This window comes from Camelina sativa, chromosome 15 (assembly GCF_000633955.1).
Source record: "Camelina sativa cultivar DH55 chromosome 15, Cs, whole genome shotgun sequence".
Lineage (NCBI taxonomy): Eukaryota > Viridiplantae > Streptophyta > Magnoliopsida > Brassicales > Brassicaceae > Camelina > Camelina sativa.
In genome coordinates this window covers 17,099,051-17,105,966 of record NC_025699.1, presented here as the reverse complement: position 1 = coordinate 17,105,966, position 6,916 = coordinate 17,099,051, and the positions used below count along the sequence as shown (strand labels likewise).

At 32.0% G+C, this 6,916-nt stretch overlaps 1 long non-coding RNA gene and 1 pseudogene across 1 annotated transcript; both read left to right on the top strand.

Annotated features, from left to right (window-relative positions):
• LOC104747026 lies at positions 1,048-3,189 on the top strand. Its single transcript, XR_761077.1, has 4 exons — positions 1,048-1,333; positions 1,454-1,617; positions 2,491-2,552; positions 2,938-3,189. It is a non-coding gene; the product is annotated as an uncharacterized LOC104747026 (long non-coding RNA).
• LOC104747025 overlaps positions 5,795-6,916 on the top strand; it is a 5,469-nt pseudogene continuing 4,347 nt past the window's right edge.

Sequence of the window (6,916 nt, the reverse complement as noted above, 5' to 3'; positions counted from 1 at the left end):
TATTATTATTATTATTTATTATTAATTTATAGAGTTAGAGTTAAAACCTAAGTTCAACTTAGCCTAACTGAATTAATATATTATTTTTATTTTCAAAATTCGTAATTTTATAATTTTTGGAACTATATATTGCATAAATTTATGAATTTTTCATTTTTTGGATTTCAAAAGATAAAATTATTATTGCGATTATTAATATTTTTTTATCGGGTACTCGTTTTCCGGGTAATAATAAAGGGTCGGGACGAGTAAAGGGTCAACTATTTTTTACCGGGTACCCGTTTCTCCGGGTACCCGTTATTTAAGGGTCGAGTATGAGTAATTTTTTCTGTTACCCGTTAGGGTCGGGACGAGTAAAGGGTCGGAGAAAATTCAAGGGTACCCGTTCCGTGCCCAGCCCTAGTCACAGCATAGTTGTACCTAGTTGTAATATATTGTACTAAACAAAACTAGAATCGGACCCGCGCTACAGCACGGGGGAATATTCTAATATTGTTGGAATAATTTTGTCAAAAACATATTAAAATAGAGTAATCGTTTATATTGGAGAAAATATGGATTTTATACAATTAAAAGGAACAAAAGAGAGTGAAGCATATAATCTGATGGGATATAAATATAATTAAATAATAATTTATTTATTGTCAAAAAGTATACAAACTTTTTATTGTTAAACCGACATCCGGTGGTGGGTCTATTCGGTGGAATTTTTAGAAAACCGACATTTGGGTCTATTCGGTTGTACAATGAGAAAACCGAATTTTCCTTAAACCGAATAACCTGATCCAGATGACCCGATTAAACCGAACGTTCATGGCTAGTTTATATATACTGAATTTTTAGTTTATGAATTTTAATTGCATTTTTTTAAAATATATTATACTAACTTGTAAGTAAATAAGATTGGGCTATATATTTAAAATGGTGTTTGTATAAAATATTGGGTTTGGGTCTAAATTTGGAGACATTTCCGATTTAGGCTTCGTTGGCCTTTTTGGTCAAATTTTTTATATTTTTCCTCCGTCTTGATATCCGAACAAACAAACTTTTTTTTCCACTTCTTCTTCCTCACCAAAAAACATCTTCCATCGTTTTGAACGACCATCTTTCATTCTCTCGACCTCAAATCCCTAAATTAGAGTTTTGATTCTCGAATTACACCGTATAATCAAATTCACTACTTCATTAATCCACCAAATCTATTTTCTGTAAAGTATTAAATCCGAAAAGGAGAGAAGCTGCAATTAGTTAAATCTATTCGGTGTTTATCAGTCGGAGAATTCAGTTTTGACCCATGAGTTTATCGAACGGACTAATTAATTCAATCGCCTTGGTAAGTTGATTATGATTCCGAATTGCTTTTTTTAGATTGTTTCAATTTTATAGGTATACTCTTTGTGTACAGCGTTTATAGGAATCTAATTACCATTCATATTGTTTTGTTCAATTCCAGGATATACAAATTGAGAAGTTTTGAAAACAGTACAGAAGATTATAACAAAAAAAAACAGTTAAATTAATGTGGCAAGTGAGTTCTTGGGAAGCTATAGTTCTTGGAAAATCTGGAATAAACAGACTCTCTACAGTCAACTCTTTCAATGGAAGCACTATAAAAAGGTCAGTTATTTAATTCTTTTGATGCTATATAGTTATTAGTATTCTTATTATGAAACATTCACTTAATAATATCGAAAGTATTAGTGAAACAAACAAAAACACTTTCACTTAAGATAGAAGAGAATATTTGAGCTTTAGATTAGAGCATTTAATTGAAAGATATTCCATCGTATATGAACATACTCGTGCAAGTTTTAGATGGATGACCGAATTTGAACAACTGCTGAAAAAAAAGAAATTGTCTTGTATTCAAACTATCTCAGTCGTAACCTGAGATTAGGACAACTATAAACTAGAGTTACAATATGAATGGAAAAATAAACAATCATTTCCAAAGTAAAGAGTGATTTACCTTGTTCCAAGCATCTACCACTTTGAAGGACCTCTTTGTAAAAGACATCAAAATTTTCTCCCCGTATAAGAAAGATGATCTTTAGTACTTGTGACTTTAGAGACGACTAAATAGAGGTTTTAAAATATATTTTTTAGAATATAAACAGTTTTTTTTACCAAAACAAAAGAATAATATAAACAGTTTTAATCAGTTGAATCGATTTAGTTTTGGTACTTTTGTGTTTTTAAGAACACATCTAAATGATTCTCTTTTGTGGAAGCAGAAGAAAGTAGTCGGAGAGCCAATTCTTCTTCTGGCTTATTTTCAAGAACATGTCATACTAAGACCTCTTTTGGTAACCTAACAAATAAATTGTTGAAGTACAAATTAGAAAACTTGTAGATCATCTATATTATATATGAATAATAATAATAAGAAAGAGTAGCTCATCTATATTATATTTCTATAGACTCACAATTGGTTTACTTGAATTCTCCAGCCTGTTTTGAATGGTTTAATGTACTGTAAATCTGTGATAGGCACGAGAGCGGCTGCCATTGAAGAAGGCTTGAAAGAATATAGAAAGGAGAAAGTTAAGAAGGTATGATGATTGAACCTTCGATTAGTATCATCGTATTTATAGGAAGTCGTCACGTATTGATAGTATAATTTAGGGTATATTCGTAATGTGGGATCGAAATCTTCGTAGTTAATTAGGTAATATATTATTAACAATGACTATATATAATGTAGGAGTAGTTAAGGATAGAAGTTGAATCAGATTTTGAATTAGGAATATATTACAAAACTAAAAATGCGTCTTAGTAAGATTTTGGAATATTATTAAAAGATTGATATCTGTCAAATTAAATAATTTAAGTAATTTAAGTTATGAGATTGAATAGCGTAATCAATGTATTTAATCGTTTGACTTGATAAGATTATAAGAATATAGACTAACTTATTTGCATCCCTTTTCTTTGCAGCCCATAATAGCCCATTATTCGTTTGACGGGAGCCGTTAGTAGGTCCGTCGAGAAAGTGATAATTCTGTTACAATATCCGATTAATAATTTCCGGGTTATTTCTAATTTTAAACCCAACCCATCATATTGAAATGTCTCATTTAACCTTAATGTCTTGTCTTCAGTCTAATTTCGAGAGGGGCATTTTCGTCTGAAATGCAAGTTGTACTTCTCTTTTACTATAATAGAGATAAAAGATTGATATACTAATTACCTCCTGGTCAGAGACATGTTTATGGTGGATAGGTGATGAATTCACCGGAGCAGATTCACCTACTTGATCTTCAACGACATCATCCACTAAATTTTCACCTTGTTTCTCCAATTGCTTTAGTCTTTCGGAGAATCTAATAGCGGGTGAGCTTGGAGTACCTCTTGCATTAGATCCTCCTATGGTTATAATTATTGGGATAGGTACCTACAACAACAAATTAAAATTAAACTTTAAAAAGAAGTCTCATTATTTACATAAAACTCACACAATCTCATTATTGAAAGCAACAAGAGATAAAAAAACAAACTGAACATACACACAAACACAAACTCACACAATCTCACAAACTCAATCCGACACAAACTCAAACTCACACAACCTCACAAACTCAAACTCTCACAATCTCACAAACTCAATCCAAACACAAACACAAACTCACATATTCTCATTATCAACATAAGTATAAGAAATATAATGCGTTTTTAACACATTTCACAAACACATTCCCAAACTCAGAACTCACAAAATTCATATCCTTATTCACACAATTCAAATATCTATATCCAACAATCAGTCGAAATTAGGGATCAAAAGAAAGAAACAAAAAGAATGGCTTACAATAACCGGCAGCTGAGAGGAAACGAACGGTGAAATTCGATTTCTCACGGTAGATTTCTCCAAAGAGAAGAAGAAAGGAGTTTGAGAGAAAAGAGAGGAATAAGACGAAAGAGTTTCGAGAGAAGAGAGAAGAAAAGAAGATGAAAACTGGAATCCAACGAGACTGATCCTCTTCTGTGCCGTTGACCCAAGTTGGAACCACCTAAGTCGGAGAAGAAGAAGACGAGGAAAAAAAAGAGAGAATGAAATTAGAAATTAGGGTTTCGAGATGGATCGAAGGATTTGAGGATTAAAAGATTTGAAATTAATATGGATATTCGAACTAATATGGATATTCGAACTAATATGGATCTAGATCCAAAATGGAGTCGGGTTTGTAATTATGTCAAAAATTCTAAATTTATTAGTCTTTTACTAATTATCTGAACAAAAATAAACATTAAAATATATATATGTTTTTTATTGGGAAAGTTACTAGATTAACCCAAATTAAGAGATTATTTACTAAACTAACTCCTAAAATATAAAGGTTAGTTGAGTTATTTTCATACCTAAAATACCATTTGTTGCTTTGTTAGGAAAAAATAAAATACCAAAATATCCTTAATGATTTTTTCCAGCAATAGGGACAAAAAAATCAAAAAATCTGCCGTAAGTTGTGACAGATTTATATGTTTGTAACAGATTTTATTTTCAATGGCAGATTTTCTTCGGCAGACTTATTTTAGTTGGTAGACTTATTCAAAATGGTTGCGACAGTTTTTCTTTTTTTCAGCAGATTTTTTTTTTCATGACAGATTTATTATTGACGACACAACAGACTTTCCTAATACATAACAAAAAAATTATAATTTGTGGCTGATTTTTTTTTGTAGTGGTTGCAGATTTTGTTAAAACGATGAAAATTTGTCATAACATGGCAGATTTGTTGATTAAAAAATAATTACTAGATTGACGTGTAATGATAACAAATTTATTTTTAGTTACAACAACATAAAATCTGCTGAGTGGTAGCAGATTTTTTATTGGAAAATAGAAATTGCTAGTTTGACCTACAGTGATAACATTGGTGTAGCATGTTATGGCAGATTTATTTTATGTTATGAAAGATTTTTTTTTTGTTTCCTGAAATTTGTCGTGTAATAACAGATTTATTACAGAGAAAAGTAATTGCTAGAATGACTTGACAGATTTATTTTATATTGTGACAGATTTATTTTATGTTTTAAGAGATGGTTTTATGTTATGACAGAATTTTTTCTTCTGAATTTTGTAATGAGAGGTATGGATTATATAATGACATATTTGTTTTCAAGTTGCATTCTGTTTTTTTCTACAATCACTCTTGAATATTTTTAAATTTCTGTCAATTTCATTGTTTAAAGGACATAAATTCATAATTGTTAGAAATGAAACAAACTTTATACAATATGGATTTGAGAATAATCTTATTGTAATTTATTCTGTTAATTGACTAATACGGAAAATAAGTTTGATCCATTAGTCTTTTGTAAATCAGCATTAGTGTTCAAAATAATTTTATCACTTGGCCATGTAATTTTTGACTCCAACAACTTCCCGAAGATAGTAAATATCAGAGCTAGACCTAAATACAGTTGATTCTGAGTAGACTTCACAAAAAAATGTGGGATTGATTTTGTTTGCCCATGCCGGAGAAGGGAGAGGTAGTGAGATGTGGAAAAAAAATGTTCGATTGATTTTGTTCTTTTTGTCTTANTTTTTTTTTTTTTTTTTTTTTTTTTTTTTTTTTTTTTTTTTTTTTTTTTTTTTTTGACAACTCTTATTTCCTTTTTCTATTTTTTATGATTAATAAAAAAAATCAAAACAAGATTTTTTGGTCATTATACAAAAATGTTGAGTTAATCTAGTTTTCCAATCGAATTGTGAGTTATTCTAGTTATTTTCCCTTAAATTTGTGTCTCGTCTATTTTCCCTTTTTTATTTGGGGCTAAATATAATGGAATTGGAGTAAAAGGGTCAGAGAATTAAAATCCCTCTATATCTCTCACCCAAATTCCCAATTTCAAAAAACAAAAGAAAACGATACACCCTCTCTACTTTCGCGAAAACCCTAATTTCATAGATCTGTTTTCTCTACAATCGCTTCTCTTCCGCTTCTAAATCTGAGGATCTACTGTCAAGTTTCTCCCTCAGAAACTCGCTACCATGGCTACCAAGCTCCCGCTTGAAACCAGCAACAACGCCAATGTCGCGAAACCTCGAGCCGCCGCCGCCGCCGCCGCCGAAAAGACGATCGAGGAAATGTATCAGAAGAAATCGCAGCTGGAACTCATCCTTCTCCGTCCTGATACCTACATCGGATCGATTAAGAAACACACCCAATCGCTTTGGGTGTATGAGAATGAAGAGATGGTTTATCGTCCTGTTACCTACGTTCCTGGATTGTATAAGATCTTTGATGAGATTCTCGTGAACGCCGCTGATAACAAACAGAGAGATCCGTCGATGGATTCTGTTCAAGTTGTGATCGATGTTGAGCAGAATCTGATTAGTGTTTGTAACACTGGAGATGGAGTTCCTGTGGAGATTCATCAGGAAGAAGGTATCTATGTGCCTGAGATGATTTTTGGTCATTTGTTGACGAGTAGTAACTACGATGATAATGTGAAGAAGACCACTGGTGGAAGAAACGGTTATGGTGCTAAGCTTACTAATATCTTCTCTACTGAGTTCGTCATAGAGACTGCTGACGGGAAGAGACTCAAGAAGTATAAGCAGGTATTGATTCGTGTCTTGCTTCTGTGTTGTTGATTCGTTTAGGAACTGAAGTTTTACTGGTTGTTGTTTCATATCTCTGGCGTTTCGTTTAGGAACTCATTAACTAATACTGGTGATGATTTAGGTCTTTGAGGACAATATGGGGAAGAAGTCTGAACCAGTTATAACCAAGTGCAAGAAGAGTGAGAACTGGACGAAGGTTACATTCAAACCAGATTTGACGAAGTTTAACATGACTCAGTTGGAGAGCGATGTGGTTGCTTTAATGAGTAAACGAGTGTTTGATATTGCTGGATGTTTGGGGAAGTCTGTCAAAGTTGAGCTGAATGGCAAACGAATACCAGTCAA